Source organism: Otolemur garnettii, unplaced genomic scaffold (assembly GCF_000181295.1).
Source record: "Otolemur garnettii isolate 467f Iridium unplaced genomic scaffold, OtoGar3 scaffold00066, whole genome shotgun sequence".
Classification (NCBI taxonomy): domain Eukaryota; kingdom Metazoa; phylum Chordata; class Mammalia; order Primates; family Galagidae; genus Otolemur; species Otolemur garnettii.
In genome coordinates this window covers 9,038,973-9,048,905 of record NW_003852461.1, presented here as the reverse complement: position 1 = coordinate 9,048,905, position 9,933 = coordinate 9,038,973, and positions in this window count along the sequence as shown.

Sequence of the window (9,933 nt, the reverse complement as noted above, 5' to 3'; positions counted from 1 at the left end):
GCCACCTTAGGTGTACGTGGCTGGCGCCTTAGCCGGTTGAGCTATAGGCGCCGAGCCCCATAGGTCAGTTTAAAGATTGGGGGTCCACATGGGCAACTTGTCAGGCCCACAAACCCGCCAGCCCCTCTGCTGATAGTTTGGCGGACCCCATGCAGTGCACTGAGGCAACCACCTGGTGGGCAGCTGCCTCCTGAGAGGTCAAGGGATGTGCCCTGACTGACAGTCCTTTGATCCAGTGCAAACTGAAGTCCCAGCCAGGAGATGGAGCCCAGGCAGAAGTAACTTTGAAGTGGGTTCTGAAGTGGAGGGTGTAGGAAGGAGACGGCAGAGGAGGATCTGAGAGACTGGCCCCCCGCTGACCTTGAGGAGGAAGCCAGAAGAGGGGAGGGTCCATTAGAGCCACACGAGAGTAGGAGATGGGTTTTTTTGTCACCTTTTATTGAATGCTTAACACGGGCCAGACACTTGCCAAGCCCTTTGAAAACAGCCATTCTTTTCTCTTTACCAGCCCCTCGATGAGGTGTGACTGTTTTTATTCCCACTGCATTAGGAAGCAACGTGAGACTCTTAAGAGGTGAAGTATTTGCTCAGGGTCACAGAGCTCTTAGGTGGTGAAGCCAGGAGCTCAGCCCAGAGCTGATCCCAGAGTGCTGGGCAATTTTTGTTTGCGAGAGTCCTTCCTTGTCCCCCTGGGTCAAGTGCAGTGGTGTCATCATAGTTCACTGCAACCTCAAACTCCTGGGCTCAAGTGATCCTCTTGTCTCGGCCTCTCAAATAGCTGGGACTACAGGCAGCCCAATGCCCAGCTAGTTTTTCTATTTTTAGTAGAGGTGGGGTCTCGCTCTTGCTTAGGCTGGTCTTGAACTCTTGAGCTGAAGCAATCCACCCACTCTGGCCTCCCAGAATGCTGGGATTAAAGGCATGAGCCTCCTTGACCAGCCCTCTGTGCACTTAAAACCCACTGCAGGCAACCACAGATGAGTCTGTTTGGGGAAACTCTGGTTGCTGTTTTGTTTTGGTAGAAAGTGCCCACTGTCCATCCCTTCCTCCCCAATCCACAGCCTCTCGCCTGTTCTCACACCACCTCCCTTCTCTGCCTTAACCCATTCGCAGGCCCAGATTCGGAGGGAGTGAGGATGGGGTAAAAACTGTGAGCCAAAGCTGTGGAGTCGGGCGGAAATGGGTTCTGATCCCAACTCTGCCACCTGGCTGAGACCGTGCTGAGCCTCGGTTCTCATCTCTGTGAAATGGACGCAATGATGCCTCCTTCCTAAATTGACCTCTTCTCTCCAGTGCTGCTGTGCCATTTGGGACAGTGCTTTTCTCCTCTTCAAATGGGTGAAGTTGTCTCATCTTCTTCACTGTGGGGGAAGCATGGAGGGAGGGGAGCTCTCGGAGGAGGGCTTACCTGGTCCCCGGCAGCCTGGCCTGGGGCGGCAGGCATCACTCCTCATAGCAACCTGCCTCTGACCTCTTGAGTGTTTCCACATGTGCTTGCCCATTCCCAGCACCCTGGTACCCCCACTCCATACACCTGTTCTGGGTTCTATCGCCTGAATCCCTTACATTCCACACCTACCCCACGCTGCCGCCTCCCTCTCTCCCCAGCCCTCCCTCCAACCCCAGCCTCCCTCCCAGTCCGTCCATCGGCTCTGGCTCCTGTTTGGGTTCCTATTTGTTGAAGGTGGAAGAAGCCTCAGTTACTAGACCACCCCCTCTGTGGACTGGGGGTGGAGGGCAGGTGGCAGGCCCCGGGTTGCAGAGGACTGAGTTACTTTGCTGAAAGTTACCTCTTACTCCAGCAGGACAGGGCGCTTCCACCCTGTCAGGGGAGCTGATATTCTTGGGCCAGGGGACATGGGAGGCACATCTTCCTGCAGGTGTTCCCTCGGCTCAGGGGCCTGGCTCGGGGCTGGCCTCCCCTGACCGGCTCCTCCTTTCCTTCATTCTTACTCCACTTTGCTGGCTGCTGAACGGAGCCCTTGTCAGCCAGGCCCGTGGATGGGGCCTCTGGGCAGAGCTGAGTCCTGAGATTCCCACGTTGGAGTTCCTGTCAGTAAAATGTGGACAATGAAAGAAATCGTGTTGTAGGGTCACCCCAGGGGTACAATGATATGGTGCATGTAAAGCCTTTAGCACAAAATAAGTAACTCACAAAACTGGCTTTTTTTTTTTTGAGACAGAGTCTCACTCTGTTGTCCTGGGTAGAGTGCTGTGGTGTCATCACAGCTCACAGAAACCTCAGTTTCTTGGGCTCAAGTGGTCCTCTTGTCTCAGCCTCCTGAGTAATTGGGACTATAGGCGCCTGCCAGGATGCCTAGATAGTTTTTCTATTTTGAGTAGGGACAGGGTCTTGCTCTAGCTCAGGCTGTTCTCAAACTCCTGAGCTCAAGGGATCCACCCACCTCAGCCTCCCAGAGTACTGGAATCCCAGGTGTAAGACACCACAGCTGACCTCTCTTTTCTTTCTTTCTTTCTTTTTTAAGTCAGTAGGTTTCCTAGCTGAAGTCCTGCTTCTTTTTTTTTTTTGAGACAGAGCCTCAAGCTGTCCCCCTGGGTAGAGTGCTGTGGCATCACGCTCACAGCAACCTCCAACTCCTGGGCTCAAGCGAGTCTCCTGCCTCAGCCTCCCAAGTAGCTGGGACCACAGGCGCCCGCCACAACGCCTGGCCATTTTTTTTTGGTTGCAGCCATCATTGTTGTTTGGCAGGTCCGGACTGGGGATTCGAACCCGCCACCTTAGGTGTATGTGGCTGGCGCCTTAGCTGCTTGAGCCACAGGCGCTGAGCCTGAAGTCCTGCTTCTTGCTAAGTTTTTTTTTTTAAGTATCTTGTTTACTCAAGTAATGTGATCTCATTTCATTTTAAGGAGTTTCTTTCCTTTATAATTATAAATTGGTTTTGAGCTCCATTTTCTTGCTTTTAACATGGGTTAAAACACCCTGCCTTACTGCTTTGCTGAGGATTTACTGAGCCGAAGCGCCTGCCCCGAGCTCTCAGTGAGGACCTGGTGCTGTGACCTGAGAACTGAAGTCCCCCTCCAGATTCATGTATTGAAGCTGTCCCCCCAGTGTGGTGGTCTCAGGGGTGGGGATGAAGGGTGAGCTCTTGTGACTAGGGTTGGTGTCCTTATAAAAAGAAGCCTGAGAGAGAGAGGTCTGTGAGAGCGTGTCATGAGGACGTGGCCACAAGTGGGACCTGGAAGAGGGTGTCACTGGAATCACTGTGCTGTGGCCCTATCACATTCTCCCAGCCTCCAGAATAGTGAAAAATGAGTGTCTGTTCTTTCCTGCCGCATAGCTGTCCCACAGACTAAGACACTAGGTATTCTTGGAGTTATCCTAAAGGTGGATTGAAAGTCATAGGGATCCTGGGTGGGGGTGGCTCTGGGTCTCCCAGGGAAGAGATTGAGGAAAATGAGTCCAGAGAATTGCAAGTGAGGGGCCCTGCCCTCCCCCAAGTGCTTGGATTCTAGTCCAGGAGGGAGGGGACCTGAGAATCACACTCGGCTATACGAGGGGGCAGACCCTATGACCCTTCCCCCAGATACTTTTAGGCCAGGGCTCTGAGTTCTGAATTCCCTGGGGAATGGCAGCCTGGTGACCAGGAAGCTTCTCTGCAGTCTGGGTCAGGGAGGGGCTCCTGGAGCAGGAGCCTGTGCATGGGGAGGGAAGGATGTGCAGCTGTACGGAGGTTTCCGCAGCCCACAAAGCCTCACTTCCAGGGCTCTCTGAAAGAGGATCCCCTTGTCCTGACTCGGAAAGGCGTGTTTCCCGTCCAGGCAGCTGCCCTGGGCAGCGGCATCAGGCCCTTCCCATCCACAAGGCCTGCTGGGGGAGGCTCACCTGTCATCCATCTGAGGGTCTCCTTCTGTGGCAGAGCCTGACTGAGCAGAAAACACTTTTCCCTTGGACTAGAGACCAGGAGGGACAAGCAGGTGGAGGTGAATGCCGGATCCCAGGGCCCCGGCCCAGCGGCAGCTTTCTGCCTGCCCACCCTCAACGGGTCCTAGCTGGATCCTTCCCCATCCATAGCACATGGGCCAGCATCAGTCCGCCCAGAGGGAGGGTTTGGGCCATGTGTTCAGCAGACCTCTCGCTTCCTGGTTGCCCGTGGCCTGTCACTGTCCTTCTTTCTCTCCTTCCTCCTGTCCTCTCCTCCCGGTGTTCCCTAACTGCCTGCCATCTGCTAAGGGCTGACTGGTCACCTACTCTAGGCCACGTCCTGGGCAAGTCAAGGAGTTTACTACCCACAGAGGAGCTCGGCAGTCACACGGCTCGCTGGGGCACTGTGAGGGCCCAGAATGGGGGCATGGGCCATGCTGACCGGTATGCGGGGTGGGAGGGCGCTGGCTGGCAGAGCTGTCCAGAGGGCTGAGCAGGAGGGGGATTCTAGGAGGGGGCAGAAGGAGGCCTAGATGTGCACAGAAAGCTGGAACGATCGCTTCCTTGGTGAGTTTCGGTTTTCTCCCCTACAAAGTGAGGATAATAGTACCAAGTCATAGCTAGCACCAAAAAAATCCCCCTATCCTTCCAAGGTGTGATCTACTAGATAGGAAGATTTAAATATTCAGAAATAACAGCAAGGAGAGGCAGGATGTGAAAAGTGCTAGAAATGGATGGAAATACAGTGGCAAGGGCAGAGAAGGGGCTTTATGAAGAGCCCATTGGAGAGCGGGCACTAGTAATCGAAATTAATAGTAGAAAGAGTTGAGACAAGGCACAGTTTGTGTAAATCATTGAAAGATGGGAGGACCTCGGTCCAGCCACGCTCAGGCAGCTGCTCTTCAGGCATCGTCCCCTTCTCCACCTGGGCAGCAGAGGGAGCCATGGGTACCTGGGACTACCTCGAGGACCTGCTGGACCAGGTCAAGGAGCATTCGACTGTGGTGGGCGAGACCTGACCATTGGTGCTCTTCATCTTCCACATCCTCATCCTCCGCCTGGCCGGCAGGTCAGTGTGGGGTGGCGAGCAGTCGGATTTCAAGTGCTGCACCGGTGTCTGCTATGACCAGGCCTTCCCCGTCGCCCACGTCCGCTACTGGGTGCTGCAGTTCCTCTGCGTCAGCACAGCCACCCTGCTCTACCTGGGCCATGGCTACCTGTCTCGGCAGAAAGAGGGGGAGCTGCGGACACTGCCAGCCAAGGACTCTTCAAAAAAAAAAGATGGGAGGACCTGATGGGGAAGACAAAAAGGGTGTCCTACGGGGTAGGTGGGTTGTGAGCACAGTGTGGAGGCAGAGGGTGAGGGGCAGAGGGTTTGGAGATGAGGCCAGAAAGGGGACCGAGGCCACTTCCCTGCTAGCGTCACGTGGGTGGCACTTGGTGTGCACTGGGCTTTGTTTGACCTGCATAGAATGAAGAAAGACAGAAGGATTCAGTCAACATTTAAAAACCAGATTCTGCATAAATCCATATCCTTGGCTTTTAAAAAAACCAAACCAGACAATCTGGCGACACTAGCCTTGAATTAATCCCCACGTGGCCACACCTGATCAGAAGGTAAACTACACCCCCCAGCAACTAGCTGGTCTGAAATCTCCACCATAAAGCAGCTCTAGAGTCAGTACAATGTGCTCGGAAAGCTCCAAATGAAATGATAACATGTTACAGGGGAGGAAAGGAAACTCTAAGCTCTTTTCATTATAATCCCTGTATTGGATTAGGGAATGGATTGTACTGCTCCTTGAGACAGTTTGAACTGTGAACTGAGAAGCAGTTAGATGGGCTTGACACATGGTGGCTTGAGGGGAAGCAGGAGGAGGTGAAGGGTGGTGCTGGGGCGCCTCAAGAAATGGGAAGGACTAGGGGGGCTTTTGCTAGCTGCTCTCAGCTGTGGGATCTGGCATCCTTGCTGGGGAAGGACAGCACACCCACCCTTGGTAAATATTTGTTGTACTGTATGATATTTATTACCTTACTTTATTAACCTCTGAAAGTTAAAAAGTTGGACTCTAAGTAGGGTATGATGGCTCATGTCTATAATCTTAGAACTTTGAGGGGCTGAGGCAGGAGAATAGCTTGCACCCAGGAGTTCAGACCAGCCTTGGCAACATAACAAGACAGTATTTCTACAAAAGATAGAAAATTAGCCAGGCATGATGGTGCACACCTGTAGTCCCGCTACTACGGAGGCTGAGGCAGGAGGATCGCTTGAGTCCAGTAATTTGAGGCTGTAGTGAGCTAGGCTGATACCACTGCACTCTATCCTGGCGACAGAACAAGACTGTATTTAAAAAAAAAATTGAACTCTTGAAAGATAAGATGAAATTTGCGTATGTGTGGGTTTTTTTAATTGGTAAGAAAACAAAAAGATTTTTTTGTAATTTTGGGATGTGTGTTGGGGGAGAGGCCTTTATAATTTGAAAGGCTCAGTGAACTTTGTTGGGAAATTTTTTATTAAAAAATTATCATATAGGGCTGCTCCTGTGGCTCAAAGGAGTAGGGCACTGGCCCTGGCCAAAAACTACAAAAAAGAAAACAATTATTAGGCATATCATACTAGTTAATAGCAAACATTTAAAATAATGTAGAAGGGCATCCCTGTGGCCCAGAGGAGTAGGGCACTGGCCCCATATGCTGGAGGTGGTGGGTTCAAACCCAGCCCCAGCCAAAAACTGCAAAAAAAAAAAAAAATTAAATTAAATTAAAAATAAAATAATGTAGAAGCAGATATGGGAGAAAACTCCAAACTTTGATGCATTGGTGGTGAACTAGATACGGTGCCTATAATCCCAGCTCTCGGGGAGGCCGAAGCAGGTGGATTGCTTCAGCTCAGGAGTTTGGGACCAGCCTGCACAAGAGTGAGACCCTGCCTTTACTAAAAATAGAAAAACTAGCTGGGCATTGTGGCAAGTGCCTGTAGTCCCCACTACTCAGGAGGCTGAGGCAGGAGGATCACTTAAGCCCAAGAGTTTGAGGTTGCCTTGAGCTATGATGATGCCTCAGCGCTCTATTGAGGGTGACAAAGTGAGACTCTATCTCAAAAAAAAAATAAAGAATTGGTGGTTAGAGTATATGGACAGTTTGGAGCGTGTTGTTCTAGTTCATAAAAATGGGGTTTTACATGCTGTCCGGCTGTTTTTCTCCCGACACTCTCTCTCGAACATGTGTCAGCATTGCATTACATTCCAGCCTGTGTAGTCTGTGATGGGAACATTGCTGGGCAGAAGGAGGTGGCCTGACCCCCAACCCCGCACTCCTGCAAGTCTCCATTCCTCCTCTAGGAAATAGGGATAATAATTCTTCCTTCAGGCATGGTGCCCGTACCACAGGGTTATGGTGCCAGCCACATACACCAAGGCTGAACCGGCCCAGCCAGCTAAACAATGACAACTGCAACAACAACAACAACAAAAAATAGCCCGGCGTTGTGGCGGGCGCCTGTAGTCCCAGCTACTTGGGAGGCTGAGGTAAGAGAATCGCTTAAGCCCAGGAGTTTGAGGTTGTTGTTGAGATGGTGGGCAAGAGGGAAACTCAGCCTAGGGCTGTCCCCTCTACCTAGGGCAACATGGTGAGACTCTGTCTCAAAAAAAAAAAAAAGCTGGGCATTGTAGCGGGAGCCTCTAGTCCCAGCAACTTGAGAGGCTGAGGCAAGAGAATTGCTTAAGCCCAAGAGTTTGAAGTTGCTGTCGAGATGGTGGGTAAGAGGGAGACTCGGCCCACCAGCACTGATACCCCCCTCTTCCCCAAACACTGGGGAAAGTAAAAACAAGAAGATGAGGCGATGGGGCAAAGATTAGGAAAACAGGACGAGGCCTCCTTGGTGGCACCACTGGCACCTCAGGGTCCTGCTGACTCCATCATTTTAAATATTTAATATTTTTCTTGCTGAACTAGTTGACCAGTAACTGTTACTAACTGTAATTGCCATAAATTTGCTTCTGTACATATCTTTGTATTGTTTTTCAGCCAGCATAAGTTACCCTATAAAAACTCTGTCCCCAAGCTGGTCACTGGTAAGTGCCTGTAGTCCCCACTACTCAGGAGGCTGAGGCAGGAGGATCGCTTAAGCCCAAGAGTATGAGGTTGCTGTGAGCTATGATGATGCCTCGGTGCTCAGGGGCAGTCAGGCTGGCCAGTCTTAATAAAAGATTCTTTTTGGCTTATTTAGTTTGTCTAGTGGTCTCATCTCATGCACCATAAAACACTGTGAGCTGTGACGGCACGGCACTCTACCCAGGGCGACTTGGTGAGACTCAAAAAAAAAAAAGTTCTTCCTTCAGGACTGAATGAGGACAAGTACGATGTGAATGTGCAGCGTGGAGTTTGAGTGTCGATGATCAAGCCCTTTGCACCTTGAAAGAATGCACCCCCCTTCTCCCATTCTTTGGATTCCTCATTCTCCACCCTGGCCCTGGTGGGGGAGCCTTCAGAGAGGGCGGAATCTGGGATGAATTGTAGCTTTCACAGTGGAGTTTAAAACCCTCCTTTTGGCAGTGCAGAGTTAACATTAAAATCTCAAGCAGTTCATTCAAGGCTGCATTCAGGTTTTGTTCAGGACATTTTCCCAGGAATCACTTTTATTTATTCAGCTGCAGGAAAATTCCTGAAGTCAGGTAGGTGGTACACTTCGCTAGGAAGGCTTTGACCTGCTGGCTCCTGGGGAGATGGGGATGCCCTGGGGTGGGTACGTCAGCCCCTCCTAGTATAAGGGAGGGGGAGATTTTTACTTTTTGTGTGTGGCACCCCTTCCTGCGCCCTCCTTTCCCCTTTTCACTTCTCTCCTCTCTCTTCCCCATCTAGAGTACAAGTCCCCTTTCCTTCTCTTAAACCAGGGGTTCTCAACCTTCCTAATGCCGCGACCCTTTAATACAGTTCCTCCTGTCGTAATGACCCCCCAACCATAAAATTATTTTCATTGCTACTTCATAACTGTAGTTTTGCTGCTGTTATGAATCGTAATGTAAATATCTGATATGCAGGATGTGTTTTCATTGTTACAAAGGGGTCGCAACCCACAGGTTGAGAACTTGTATCTTAAATTAAGCGGTTGCCACCCAAATCTCATTGAGCCCCTGGCACTGGGTAGAGTCAGGCAGGGCTGTTCAGTAACAAGTGAAGAGCCCCAGGGACGCTGCAATAGGCCTCAGACCCACAGGGCAAAATCAGACAAATCTGGTTTAGGATCTGGATTTCCTGGCCTGGACACACCCCTTGGATCCTGTTGGCAGGAAGCTCTCAGGGAGGGTTAGGGGAGAGGGCTAACCAGGCCTGGCTCTGGGCAGCCGGGAAACTTTTTGGAAAACTGTGAGATTGTTTTGCTTAGTGTGCTGGTGGGACAAGTGAGGAGGTCAGGATTTGGAGGTCACCTGGGGCAGGGGTGAGAAGGTCCGTGCAGAACGGGGACCTGGAGGAGAGGATCCTGGATTGGAAGTGGGTCCAGGGTCAGTCCTGGCATCACTGGAGGACTCCCGGGCTTTTCAGCATTTGATCTCATTTTGGGCATTTGGCCTCTTCTGGCCCCAATCAGGGGAACATCATAAAATCTACTACCCAGGAGAGGACCGCTTTCCTGATATAGGTCACATGTCCCCTGTCCACCAAATGCAAACTTAACAGTTGTGTTGTCTGTTGTCTCAGAGTAGCTGAGGCAACTGTTCAGATCAACTCTGCTGCTTAAATCTTCCCTTTAGTAGCCTGGCTGCCTCCTCGACCAGCTCTTGCCAATAGAAACAGAATCTGAGTCACATGTTAAGTCTTCTGGTAGCATTTTCAATAAACTAAAAGGAAAACGGCGGAAATTAATTTTAATATTTTTTAAACCAAATACATCCAAAATATTCTCATTTCAATCAAAGAAAAAAAGAACTTTTACGTTCACTTTTTTCATGCTGCATGTTGCAGTCCTGATCGACTGGCCACTCTCGTGGTGCTCAGTAGCCACAGCAAGCTGGTGCCCACAGTCCGGACTGGCCACTCTCGTGGGTGCTCAG